The 15,366-nt window shown below is 27.5% G+C and overlaps 1 pseudogene; it reads left to right on the plus strand.

Moving 5' to 3' along the window:
- The first annotated feature begins 3,456 nt into the window (after positions 1-3,456).
- On the plus strand, positions 3,457-11,696 carry LOC113558636 (annotated as a pseudogene).
- The last annotated feature ends 3,670 nt before the right edge of the window (positions 11,697-15,366 follow it).

Genomic DNA, 15,366 nt, shown 5'->3' on the forward strand with positions numbered 1-15,366 from the left:
GTCAAAAGTGTCTTCGCAAAATATTCCAAAGGAAGTATTAGAATGTTTAGTAAGAACAAGGACTTTTATACGGCTGAATAATCTAAATTCTAAACTTTATACAACAAAAAATCATGTCAAAATAAAAAACTAATATAATTCTGTAAATAACAATAAAAATATACTCTAAATAAATGACGTTTTATAACTAAATATTATATTACATAACTTATATAAAGCACATGACAAATGTCGATATTAGGATAACGCGATTTTGTTTATTAATATGAAAAATAATTATTGATTATATTGTTGAGAACCAATAAGAGATGGCGAACTACACTGTAGATAGTAACGCGCTAGGTTGTGCGTAGAAATTAAGTTGTCATCATACCTATCTATTTTGTCATGGTTTTGCATTCGTATTTGTTTTTAAGTTTCAACTGTAAATTGTTTTCAAGAATTTTCTAATAAGAAAGAAGTTTGTCTGTTAGTTTTTGTTTGATTATTTCCATTTCTGAATTGTTCGGTGTTGTCCACCTACTAGTTGTCATATAAAGATTTTCGTTTTCCTTATGGTGTGTAATAGTGACATTTTATGCTCCAACCATTAGTATTGATCACTTTCTACACACACATTAATAAGACCTGAATGCATGATACTTTGTATTAAAATTACAGTCTTGGTCTGAATTAGTTGTAAGACTTTGATAAATTTATATATAAATATTTGTATGCTATGCGGGGACTTAAAATAGATACCTATATATTCAATTTGCTATGGATATATTCGCATGTATTGGTTGTACGCTGGGGCAGATTTAAGGCACTGCAAGCTATTTGGCAGCACAGGGTGGCATTGTGGTTTGCAAAATTGTATTGAATATTTATTTATTTTTATGAGTAATATACTTCCATAATTTTTTATTTGTTTTACCGTTTCAACATTTCGAACGGTGTATTTGGAGTTTGTATTCGTTTATTTTTAGTAAAGTACCTAATATTTATTTTTTTTTCCAGTAACTTGTCGATGACGAAGACAATTGTATTTTATAATAGCTTATTGCTTATCTAATTGATTATAAAATATAGATACAAATATACAATACACTATACATTTTTTATTATAGGTATTTTATATACTATTATTGAAATTACACTTCGAATATTTGTTTAACACCAACTAAAGGTACTAACTGTACCACCGAATGTACACTTTCTGTTTTATAAATAATGAACAATTATTTACGATCAACAATGCAGCAAGAAAGATTAAATTCCTTAGCCATAATAACTATAGAAAGTAATTTAACGTCATCATTATCTAGAGTATGAAGATATCATTGATGACCTTTTTAATCATAATAACGAAAAAATATAAAGAAAAGAAGTTTAATAATTAAAGTTATTAAGTTAAAAGTAATAGGTAAGTACTCGTATTATAAAATAAATGTGTCACAAGCCTTTTGGGTGATGGATCCAGATCTGGGGATTCTTCTCTACGCTTAAAAGTGCTGGAGAATAAAACCACCTATTAGATATTAATCTCAGATTTACACTATTACTTTCCTGCTGCTTGTCGGAGGCTTTCGAGATCTGATATTCGAGAATATGATTAAGTACATCGTATATAGAATATATGTATAAATTTTAATATTAATATATTATACTATATTATTATCATGAACCTTACCTGACTCACAGCTGTGTAATACTTATGTTATTATATGCAGTGATACAAATAAAGAACTCTGAACACGTGAATCCAAATAAAAATATTGTTTCAGCTCGTTCAAAAAGAGGTTCAGTATTCTGTTATAGTTCGCAGGATCCGGTGTCGAAAGATGTTTCTAATGTTATAAATTACAATACCTACATATCTTTATACATATATAACAATTGCAATTATCAATTTTATCATTTTATACTATTTTATCTTTTTGGAAAATAACATTGTATGCCGCTTATAATTATTGTATTTATCCTTTTGTTATAAATATTATTATTGTTTACATATTTACCTCCCTTATTTCATGGATTGGTATTATAATCATGTACATAATAATATGTGAGAGAAATTGGTACATTTGGTTGAGGCCGTTGAGGGCAACTGGTGCATTTCGTTCTAGGTTAGTTGAGGAGGGGGGCGGATTTGTCTAAAAAAGTACTTTTGAGGGCAACTGGTAACGCACTCAGGCCTCAATCGTAATAGTCAAAAGGGTGTAAAAAAAGTTATCGACGATAATGACTAGGACTAGGATTATTATGCAGTAAAAAATTGTAAAATATGCATTTTATTTACCAAAATATGCAAAAACATTTTTTTTTTATTATTAAATTATTTTTTTAGTTAATATTATTACATGCTATTTTTAAATTGTAATTTTTAAACTTTAAAATTTGAACGACCGGCGATTAAATCGAAGATTTATATTGGCTGAAACTATTTTCCACATCACACATGTTTTTGGAGCATATTTAAATTACGTATTTGTCCTAGATTTAAAGTAATATTTACAATCTTTTTATTCCGTTTTAGAATCACCGTTTATAATATTAACATTTTTTGAAATGTTTTGAATCCCCTATTCTTCTTTAGTATTAAGTTAATTTAGTTTAAAATTTAAATAGGTAGTATATTTACAATAATTTGACCAATAAACCAATAGTTATAGACATTTATTAAATAAATACCATTTAAAACTATCAAGGTTTTCAAGAATTTATATACATGCAATTATATGCATTATGTTCAAAATATGCAAGAAAAAAATTGTACTATTTCATTAAGGACAAGCCAAATTGTAGACATGTCTGACAACCAATCAATTTGGACTTAAGGAAAAAAAACATGCAATGCGTAGAAATCCTAGCCCTAATAATGACCGTTCTCAATAGTATTTCTATCGTAATTTGTTAATCCCACGAAGTATAAACTAAATCGTAAACATCGAACTGTTTGGATTAATAGTTGGTTTCCTACACAGTTGACCTCGTATAATTTGGTCTGTCCCGTTGTACTAAAATCCCGTGTACGTCACTGGAATAGAATAAGTAATTAGATTTGGTAAAAACATTCAACTACATTTAGTGGAATAGTGGATAATTAAATCTACACCTAGTTTAAAAATAATATCAATGGCACATTATTGTCTGTTCGGCGAGAAGCATCAGTCTATATAGCCCCACCATAAATTTAGAAATAAAACAGAAGACGTTTTTTATGAGTATTTTTTTCCGTATGTGTGTGCAATAGCTATTAATACTTTAAAAAAACAATATTAGTCGGTTAATTTAGTTAATTTTAGCCGCCGGTAGATGTACCTATCTACGTGAAGAATCGTGCTTGGCCATCGTCCATTTATTTCATCGTACAATATAATCACAGGCGACGATCTATTTTGATATCGATAGTCGTGATGATACGCATGGCTTTAAATACATCACACAAAGCTGAGACTTTGCCATTTCGTGTGACAATTTATTACCCGGGATATTTAATCGACGAGCAATTCAGTATCGGTTCATGCCGTTAATAGACAGGTACCTACGTTCTAAATCACTATAAGGTATACTAGAATTACAAGAATTTATGGTGAAATCACATTTTATATATAAAGTATATTAATATTGTATGCATTGTTATTTAGATATAGACTATAGATATACCTACTTGAATACGACTGCGGCAGAGATCTCTTGTTTTATTTATTGGTATATCGTCCATGTATAGTGCAACGTAACGTTTACTAATATTCAAAGGTGCGCATTAATAAGTATAGTTAAAAAGTTAATTATACTTAACGTTAATTTTCTAATTAATTCAAAAAGTTATCAAATTCAATTAGTTATCTAATTCAAAAATAATCTATTAAGTTATATTAAAAATATTTTTAAAACCGTTGGTTTGTTATTGTTTTATACATTAATAATTACCAACTACTGTATACAGTATACACAGTTGGTTTTAAATAAAAAATAAACTAATGCTGAAATGTTTTGATGAAATAGTGTAATAGGTACATACGAGATAGATAAACACAAAATACTTTTTATATAATTCTCATACCAGCTATAATAAAAAAAAGTAGATTAATATTTTAAATTCAATTTGGTTAATCATATTGTTATTTCTATATTAACTTAGTTAATGTATTATTTATTAACTACTAACTTCTTATTACTATTAACGAATCTTGAGTTCAGTTAACTTCAGTTATTTATTTTCATTAATTCACCAAACTTTGCTTATAATAATAAATAAACATAAGCATCTGTGAATTTACGAATTTAATGCGATACTTCGTTAGTAGGTAGGTACTTATATATATTGCGTAAAATGTAATGCATCTACTCAGTGGTATGTCCAGAACCCATATAACTTGCGCCGAACACAAATCTCAAGATGACCGTACAGTAGGTATTCAACAAATCAAACTAGTTGATACCTACATACGTACCTATCTTTGAGATTATAAAGTATGTAGTTAAAACTAATTAATGAGTAATTTTTTTTTTTGCTTTTATTATTATTTTAATTAAAAACATACAAATATATAATTTATTTCTTGAATGAATAATTTAACACTAATTATTCTGCTAACCTGTATTAACCTAATTATCAAAAATAGTATAACAGTCAACATGCAATAAGAAAAAATAATAAGTAATATTTATTTTTATTTTTTTAGAGTTATAATGTACCAATTGGATTGTTTTTACAGCGCTGCGATTAGTAAACAAACAACACACACTTCAGCGCCACCCACACGGTATAATAGGTATGGCTATGGACGCTATCAACGATTGTGTAAAGAATTATCTATCCCAAAGAGGTGTAAAAAGCTATAGCGGATGGACGATCTGCGCTGGGTCCGCAACGGTGGCGGGTCGTGGTGTCGTGGCTACCCGGGACTACAACGCGGGTGACGTGATATTCGTGGACGTTGCCGCTGATCGTTTCGCCGAGAACGATAAGCCCGGATTGCACAGGAAGTCCGGTATGTCCAGTGTGTTATGCGGTAGTAACGAAGCCGACCGGATGTCCTGGTGGTTGCCAATGGCCGGTGTGTGGGAGTAAGTGTGCTAACCGACCCGAACACCGAGACGAGTGCCGGTACATTCGCCAGCTGCACCCGAAAACCAAGAGCGATGGACAGACGTGGTCGGTAGGCATTTACAATGCAATAACAGCCGTCCGGGGCTTGTCGATCAAACACGGCGAGTATGAGTACTTCCTGGACGTATTGCAAAAGAAATTGACAGAAAAATTCACGTTCGAGGTATTTTTAATGATTCTACAGAGTCCTTTGACTATAATCTTTTAAACTTCCAAAATCCCACTGCTGACCGCCCCTCACCGATTTATTTTTATTTCTAAATCTGTCCATTTTTTTTTGGTGAAGCATGCTGTATCTACTATAATATTATATAAAATACTAAAATGTAGGTAATTGATAGATTTATTATCAATATTAACGTACAATCCACTATATACCTACTGCTGTTCTTACCGTTCTTTAGCTGTGTCTAGATTCACAAAACTTCAATTTTGTGGAACTGCTCAGGAATGATCCAACACAACATAACTAGCTATATAGTACTTGATATAATATTAGACAATACGTATATCGAATATCGATATACGTGCATGCATATTAATCTGATTTAGAAAGTAATTTTTTGATGGCGGAAAAATGTTATTTAAAGTCCGTTGGATGAAAAAAGATCGTTTCAAATGCTAACCTAACCTTACTTAACGGCATCGAAAATCTAACTTAAAGTGCAGGCGTGACATACAACAATATTACGCATATTAAAATTGGTATAAGCGTGCTGTTCAGACTTTCGTGACTGGAGGCTGGAAGGATCACATCAATATTTTTAAAGGACCCTAGAGAAATCTTTTGGCTTCATATTATTTACTTTCGAGTTAATACCACCTTACCTACCGTAATACAATGTGAATAGTTTCATGTTAATATTTAGGTAATATTTCAAAATTAATCTACATGTTTTGAAACTGTAATTTTGACATTGCATATATAAAATATAATAAAACATATAACACTAAAATTCCGATGAAAAATATTTTTACAATAGGAGAAAATAAATACAGTCGTTATTATATGTTTCAATATTATATTTTAATGGCTATAAAAATTGAACAATTTAAAAATAATTTCCAAATTTTTGTTATTTTGAGAATTTGTAAAAATGTGTACATCAAACGCTTGTATAAACAAAATCATGCCTATGTATTTTTGATATTTTTTATAGCTATTATAATGAAAATTTATGAAGAATCTTGTATTAAATTCTTAAGTTTATTGAAATTAAAAAAAATGATTGTTATTACAAATATTTAACTCAATACCGCCTTACCGTAAAACGGCATGAATTTCCGTGTGGTATAAATGGGTGTAAATAAACAAATAGCTTAAAATAAATCTTATTGTTTTTAAAATACAATTATCCAGTGTAATATAAAATAAAATAATATACGTTAACTGTTAAGTTAAACACACACAAAAGCTACTTAAATAATTATAAAATCACAATATGTTTAATTAATTGTCTAAAAGATTTAGACAAATTATTCAAATCTGAAATAACTATACTTAAAATTAATACAAATATGTAATGTTATATGCATAATATACATTTTTAATTTTGCACTAATTTACTAGTTTTAAAACTTTTAAATTGTAGCTATTTTCTAAATGTTAAATCGCAGTTAAGATAGTGGCTCTTGTGTGTACTTTGTCATTCTAAATTAAAGTTTTATACTTAATATTCCATATTATAACTATAGGTAGAAGAATTGAAAAGAAACATAAGTATGGAATTACACAAGGAGGATGAACAAATAATGATAACTACTTGTAAAATAATGGATGCTAATTGTTTTGAAACAATTTTAAACCGTGAAAATAAATTAATAAGTTTAAAAGGCCTGTATCCTGTAGCATCATTTATGAACCATTGCTGTGTTCCTAACACAATGCACAATTTTGATGAAAAACTTCAAATGATTGTAAAAGCTTCCTTACCGATATATAAAGGACAGGAATTACTACAAGTTACACAAATTTAATTTGGCCAACTTCATTACGACATCATCATTTGTTAACTTCAAAACAATTTATTTGCACCTGTAGTCGATGTTGTGACACAGAAGTAGTTATCATAATATATTTTCACCAATTTTATGTTGTACATCTTAATTTAAATTATATTTATTTTATTGTAGGAATTTGGAGCTGAGTTAGCATCGCTGAATTGCATAGTTAAAAATTGTGATGGTCGCATTTTACCAATAAATCCATTAAATAAAATGTCGTTTTGGCAATGCAAGATTTGCACAAAATTAGTAACAAGCACTGAAATGACATGTTTCTACAAAGATATCGAGACTTTTATGAAGAGCATAAATGTGTTTTGTCCAAAAAGCTTTGAAAGCAATTTTGAAGTCAATGAATATTCATAAAGATAGTCCATTTGGTAGTGATTTAAGATTGAAGTTTATATGGAAATCGAAAAACAACTGTAATTTTTAATATATAGAAGTTAATATGGGTACTTTAAAGTTTAATGAAGTATAATTTGTGTTAAAATAGGTTTAAATCTTGAACAATTGCTTTACAAAGAAAAATTGTGTATAGAAATGTTGGACTTAGTTCAAAAACTAAGATTAGGCCAATGTCGATTATTAGGTAAATATGAAATTGAATAATATATATATATATTTACATACCTCGAACATTAAAAAAAAATGAATCCACTATTTATAGTATAAATCTATTTAAATTTTTTGTGCGTCTTAACTATAATATTTTACTTGTTTTTTTTTATAATATTTTTTTAATAGAGTATTTTATTTAAAGATCGAATATTATTTTGATCATATAACTTTAATAAACAAGAGATTATTTATTTTTTTTACAACCTTTTTTAAGATAAAAGTACTTTTTTTAATGTTTAAGATATTATTACTTTTAAAAACAATAATTTAAATGAAAGTGCATATTTACACAATTAATAAAATAAAGTTAGAATTAAAATTAAAAACAAATTGTAAGTTGAAATAATAACCTGACAAAGTGACCAAACATTTTATAATTTATTTTTTTATGCAATATACTCATTTTATTTTTTTTATTTAAATAATAAAATCAAATCAATAAACCTAAAATCATTTTATTTTTCTTCTTTTGGTAAACTATCATCAAGTTCATCGATTGTATAATATATATAAAAAAATATTTGAATCTTAATTAATATTGTTTTATTCCTTTTTAATTTAGCTACATTATATAAAGATAAATCATAGATATCTTTCCAATTAGTACCTACGTAGTAGCATTGATTATAAATACTAGTATTTAAAATCAATGGTATAACTAGGTATTATTTAATTTCAATCTTTCCCTCTCACAAAATAAAATTATTATTCGCGTTTGATGACATTTTAATAGTTAGCATTTATTAATTATAGCTATAAATTATTACTCTAAACTCAATAAATGATAAAATTAATAATCTCAAATCCCTTTAATAAATACGATTACAACAATGATGTCAAAATAATTTAAGTGTCACATAGGTAACTGTGATTATAGTGACTTGCGACGGTCGAACAATTATTAAAAGTATATTATGTTATTTTAATAATTAGTGCCGGTCTGGGCAGAAGTCAGTGGGGCCCCTGCCGGGCTTCTCGTTTGATATGAAATTTTGGGCCTAGCTGACTTACAAATAAAAAAAAAATTTTACTTTAGGTCTCGCCTAAAAAAATTTACCCCAAACCTCGCTCTATCCTAAGGCTGGTTCTGATTGATATAATATATAAGATTCTATTATACTATTTATATACAAAAATGTAATTAAAAATTTTATTGTTCAGCCTTTGTCTATATACCTATAATATGGCTATTAATATAAATTATAATATACCGTCATTTATAATACAATACTATATTTGTTTGAATAATAAACTTGTAAGTTCTAATAATACCTATAAGTACTTTATAGATATTACCTATTAAAATTGTTTAATGCCTAAAATAATGATTATTAATTTAAAAACCAATCTATTTTATTTTATATTTACAATATAAACTATTATACATATTATATTTTAAAAGGTTAATATCTCTAGAAACTTCAGAAAGTTATTAAGAAAAAGTTGATCGTTTCAGAAAGAAGTGGAACACAAAAACATTGAATGTAAGTACACAATATTTTCATGTTTTTATTACATTTATTTTATTTATGCATTTAACTATAGAGAAACCGATGACGTTACACCCACATAGCCGCATATATTATCTCCGTGCTCCGTCTAAACAATTCGTATAACAAAGAGAATTTGCCTTTTGACCAATTGATTCGGCAAAACCAATTTTCAACTTTATATTATCAGCTTTAACAATAGATTAAATTTAACTATTATAAAAATATAAAAATTAATCATTATAGGTGTAGGATTTATTTCTCACTAAGGCATTGAACGAATTGAGATCAAGTATTTGGCTACTTGTACAGTTGTACTTTATATCCAAGGATGTCACCTGCTTCCGTTAAATTAGAAAAACGTTATTCCCTTTCCGCCAATTATGAATTATAGAATTTTTAAATTTGGGAATCCTTAAATAAAAGATTTAATATTATTATAATTTTTTAATACCTACAATGTGATTTTCAATCTCAAACCAATAATTAATCGAGCTATGATATATTATTGACTATTGTCAATAACTATATGCAAATATAAAAACCACTGTACTCAGTAAATAAGTAAATACAATAGTAGTTTTTACACAATAATATACATAATACATATGTACCTAATACATTTATTATTTATTTTTTTTATGCACAACTTATATGTTGCGGTAATTTATTACTTTTTGAATAATTCGATTTAAATTAGTGATTATTTTAATAAAATAATTTATTTCATAGGAATAAATGGTTTTGTGAAAGACATAACTTGTTTGATATTTTTGCATATGTTTTAATCATGGTAATTTTTTTTAATAATTTAAATACTTCCTTTATAATATATTAAATTGTAGTACTCATAAATAACTTGAAAAAAGTCATGCGTAATGATTAACTAATTTTAGGTGTACAATTATTATTTAAACTATATATACGGCGGTTTAATTTAGCTTGCGCTAAAAAAAATATTAGAGCTGTATATCCTGTTTGTTTTTCAGAAGTGAAAAAATTTGATGCTTCGCCTTCGCTCGCCTATAATACATAACACATACTATATATCATAAATTCATTAAATATAAATATTGTCAGTTTAAAGTATAAATAACAAAATTCCTTAAATTATATTTGATTAACAACAATTAATATTAATTTAATTTTTAATAATGTTTTTATGACAACTGACAATATTTTCTAATTAGAGATGGTTATTAATTTGAGCACAATCACAATATTTGGTGCATAACGCAATGGTCATGACCACGGTTATCTTAAAGACCGTAGTAGATTTAATCTCTTGATATTCATAGATAAATTATCAATGTTTTAATCATAATTTCTAATTAATTTGAAAAACAAAATAATGTCAAATGATATCTATGTTATAGCTCATAGACATATAGAATTAATTATTAAAAATTCAAAACATATTATTTTTTATGAACTGCACAACATTCAAATAAGAACTGCGCATTTTAATTTAGAACTGCACATTTTATGCACAACTGCACATTAGCACAAGCTCTGATATACGGTTGTAAAGTCACTATACACTCTTTAGTTATACACACATTATAGTTAATAATAAAACATATGATATTATTAAATCTTTACATAGGGTCCCAAACTTTAAAATTCTATAATTTTATAATTGACGGAAAAAGGAATGACGTTTTTTATAATTTGGCGGAAAACGGAAAAATTAATTTTTGATTGAAACAGACAACACCCACTATAGTCTATAATAATAATTAGTATAGATACATTCTTCCTCCGCCCAACAAGAAAAGAGAACATGTAAATTTTGCTCATACCCACCAACACCTTGAACTGTCATCGTGACAGGTTTCAGTATAGCAGAATATCGCATGGGGATAGACAAAACTGATGTTATGTTTGACTATGTCATGTTTTTTCGCTGGAAATAGTATAAATATACCTATATTATATTATTATAATTTATAAAATATGTATTTAGAAACATATTTATATATTTCATTATTTCAGAAATAATTTTATTAATTCATGATTTACGCAGGGTCCTACTGTATAAGTCATATACTTAACTTAAATAATAAATTTTGAATAAAATATAATCAGAACCGGATTATAAAGGGAAGCATAAAAAGGCAACACTTAACCCCTGGGGCACGTTTTTTAAAAACCAATAAAATGTTACAGTATACATTTACCTATGCACGTTTATTGTAAATACATTTTAATTTAGGTATATTTATAAAGAAAGAAAAAATACCTACTTTATGACATTAACATGTCAACATGTTTGAATCCGGTATTGATTAAGAAAATTATTTTTAGGTCTTCGAAGAACAAATAAGTAAGCTGAAAGAAATATATTCTAGTATTCTAGATGAAGATGCAAACTTAAACATCAATAATATCCAATAACTTTTTTATTAAAATAAAGGTATTGCCACTACAAGTAATGAATCTTAAAGTCTTATGTAGAGTTTTGTATTTTAATAATAATACATATATTGTTGTACATCTTAAATTAATAATTAAAGTTGTTTTAAATTTGTAATACAATATTATTAGTTAAGCACCAATGTTTTGTCTTGACTGTCATCTGTCAGCTATATATGGCATTTTGTCAGTATCTGCTATATAATATATTTATGTAGACTAGAGATATTTATTAATTTAATGGCCATATATAGATTGTAGGTATCTATGTCCTATGTATATTTATAATTATAGCAATATGCCCATACAGATGTCTTAAGAGGACGCTATACCCGCATGTGTTGTCTCTGTCTTATACACGCGTATAACATAGTTAAAACTGTTTTGCGTGGGAAACTTTACTCCCTCGATATTAATATAAAATTATTAAAATTTTAAATCGCATTGAGAATAACTTTACCTTTGTTGTAGCGTTTTAATTTTTTGATAATGAAAACCAATAATTTTTAATAATTAAATGAAAAAAACCTAAAGTTCTCAAAACCGATAACTTTAATTGCATTCAAGTTATTAAAAAAAATTAGAATGCTACAATACAGTAAAGTCTTCCAGTGGGATTTATAATTTTGGTCGTTTTGATTAAATATCGAGGGAGTCCGTGTTGTCCGCGCAAACAGTTGTTTTTTAACTATGTTATGCGTGTATAAGACAGAGACAACACATGCGGGTATAGCATCTTCTTAATACACTTATTATAGCAGGTAGCTACTTTATGTTGTTTAATGGGGCAGATGTGGCCTCATAGGACAACAGCATAAATCCAAATATATATATCAGTATTCAGTGCTCGAATCGGGAAAAATTAACTAAGGAGCTCAATTCAACGATTAAAAAACTGCGTCCGAGTGCACTATTACTTAACACAGACCCGCGGAGGCTTTGCCCCCCTACACTCCCTTGCCCAACCTTGCTTATATATTGAATACTATTTCTAAGCTATACACAGATATTTCAAATCTCCTTTCAATCTGCCAGTGTTGACGCTGTTGTGTCAAAACCAAAAGCTTGAATATTTTCTATTAAATTCTAGTCGTCTAATGTAAATATTTGTTAACTTAATAAATGCAATTTTCCGGGTAATAAAACTATATAGGTGAAAGGAATAGAATAATAAAGTATATCCAAACACGTGTAAATTTAAATAACAAACAATTAATATATATTGTAAATAATAATATAACGCACTAATAAAAACACGCACGGCAACGGGTCGTAACTCGACTACCTTCCATAAAACATACTATAGCCGTATTATATGAAAGCTACACACAAATATGAATGTGTCATCTCAGCATTTACGTCCCTTATAATGTATAACTATATAGTTATCTACAATATGACAATACTACTTATATGTATACTATCTACAGGGGTAATAACTAAATTATAATTTAATATTTCAATAAATAAGTATTACTCCTACTTTTTTCATATTATTAATTTTTTTAGAAAAATTAGTTATTTTTTATGTTTCTTAATTAATTAAAATTAGTTAACTTAACGCAGAATTTTATAGTTACATATATTTAGTAAAAATAATTGGATCAATTAGTAGTTTATGATTTTTTATAATATTTAGAGAGATAATTGCAAAAAACACAAAAACGGGCAATTTTTACAAAATGTTACTTTTATCTGGTTATTTCAGTTTTAAAAAAAAAATATTGACTGTGCGATAAATTTATAAGAAGACTTTTTTAAATAACAAATTATACAAAAAAGTTCCTTATGACGTTGAAAAAAAACAAAAACTTGTACGATAATTTCTAAAAAACTACATATTTTTACATGTTCTCTAAACTTTGGGCTTAGAGTGCGCCCTGTTAATTATGTTATATAAAGCTCAAATTTTGTTGATCTTATTTTTAGACCTCAGAAAAAAATTCACGGGCGACTCACCTTGAATTTTAAGACTTCACAAATAACGGGCACCTTACTGAACATTAATAATTAGTATTATCATAATGTAGTTAGGTATTAGGTTATAAGTGTATAATTTGTCACGGACCACAGAAATCTGGGAGGTAACTAACCGTTTAGTCCTAGATTGGCTAGATTGTGTTGTCCTACAGAAACTAAAATATAGTAGACCGTATAATCTCGAATCGTAGAAATTCAGAAAAAATAAACACAAATCGTATAATTGCTGTTGATCATATAATAAATATTATACTAGGAACTTAAATAAAATTATAAAATTTGTACCTACATAAATTATATTAATATGAAGTAGGTATATTATAGTTATATGTTATATCAGGCACTTTACCTGTCTCGCAGCTGTAGATATATTTATTGAGCTTTAATGTAATAGTGTAGTAAGATGACACAAAAAAAGAACTCTGAACGCGTAAATCTAAATAAAAAAAAAACTGATTTAGCTCGTTAAAAATAAAGATCCAGTTGTCACTCGCAGTATCCAGCGTTAAGAGGTGTTGCTGATGTGACTAATGCGCATGCACTAGAGAAAAAGACGACAAGGTCACGCCGTGATCATAGTGGCTGGTAGCTTTATGAAAGGCCTTTGCATATTGCATCATATCCAAGAAACTAGCTTTTTTCTTGGCGGTGATGAAAACATCATATTGACAGTAACCATTATAATGGTCAGTTATATCTGCGGTCGATAACTTGACCGTTATTCATTTTATTTACAATGATATATGTGAGCACATCACTATAAAAGTTAAACGAAGAAAGAAATTGGAATACCATCACAATAATTTATATTAGTTTAAATATAAGTAATATAACTACTATAATCCGTAAAATATATACCTAAACATGTTCTATTGTTCTGTAATGGACATATACCATAGACGTACATAATATTATATAATCCTTGAATAATGTAAAGAAATTGAAAAATTACTAATAATTTTACTTGTCTAAATAAATAAAAAACGTTTGTATTATATGTTTTTCTTTACTTTGGATAATTACATTTCGATAAAATAAAAATTAACTCAAGATTTTACGAATTTCGTCGAAATTTTAATTTTAAACACCTAGGTATCTGTATCAAAATATTGTGATTAAAAACTTTCAATTTTTTTAAATTGATTAATTAACTACTCATGAGAAATTTTGTATTGAATACTGGTTTCGTCTAAAAATTTCCAATTTCAGTAATTTTTTTTTTTTAGTTATCTATTCCCGATTATTTTTAAAAATACTCGAATTTATTACTATTAACTAATTTACTAATTACCTAAGTATAAACTAGATCAAATTTGCTACCAATACCACAAATCACGAATTTAAATTGAAAAATGAACTATTTTTTTCATAATTGTAAAATCAATAGATCTGGTGAATTGCTTGTTAATCATTTATCGCTTCGCTATCCGAATCTATAACAGATTCTCGACATTGAGAACTAAACTAATGTACCTCTATACAGTAATTATATAGCTAATAATTGTGTAGTTGAAACGCTAGAAACTAGTAAGGTAGGTATATTATTAAAGCGTTTGAAAGTTCTGCGTTTTTCTGTGTATATAATAAATTTGTACGCCGTGTCGCCGCGCTGCCTAGTCGGTAGGTAGATATTAATGATATTATAATATCACCTCCATAGTTATAACGATACCTACCTATCTACATATTATAACCTCTTTGGCTATAGTACTTTCGAAAAAATGAAACAACGAATACCGAATAAAGCTGATAAAAATA

Source organism: Rhopalosiphum maidis, chromosome 3 (assembly GCF_003676215.2).
Source record: "Rhopalosiphum maidis isolate BTI-1 chromosome 3, ASM367621v3, whole genome shotgun sequence".
In the NCBI taxonomy this organism is placed as follows: Eukaryota; Metazoa; Arthropoda; class Insecta; order Hemiptera; family Aphididae; genus Rhopalosiphum; species Rhopalosiphum maidis.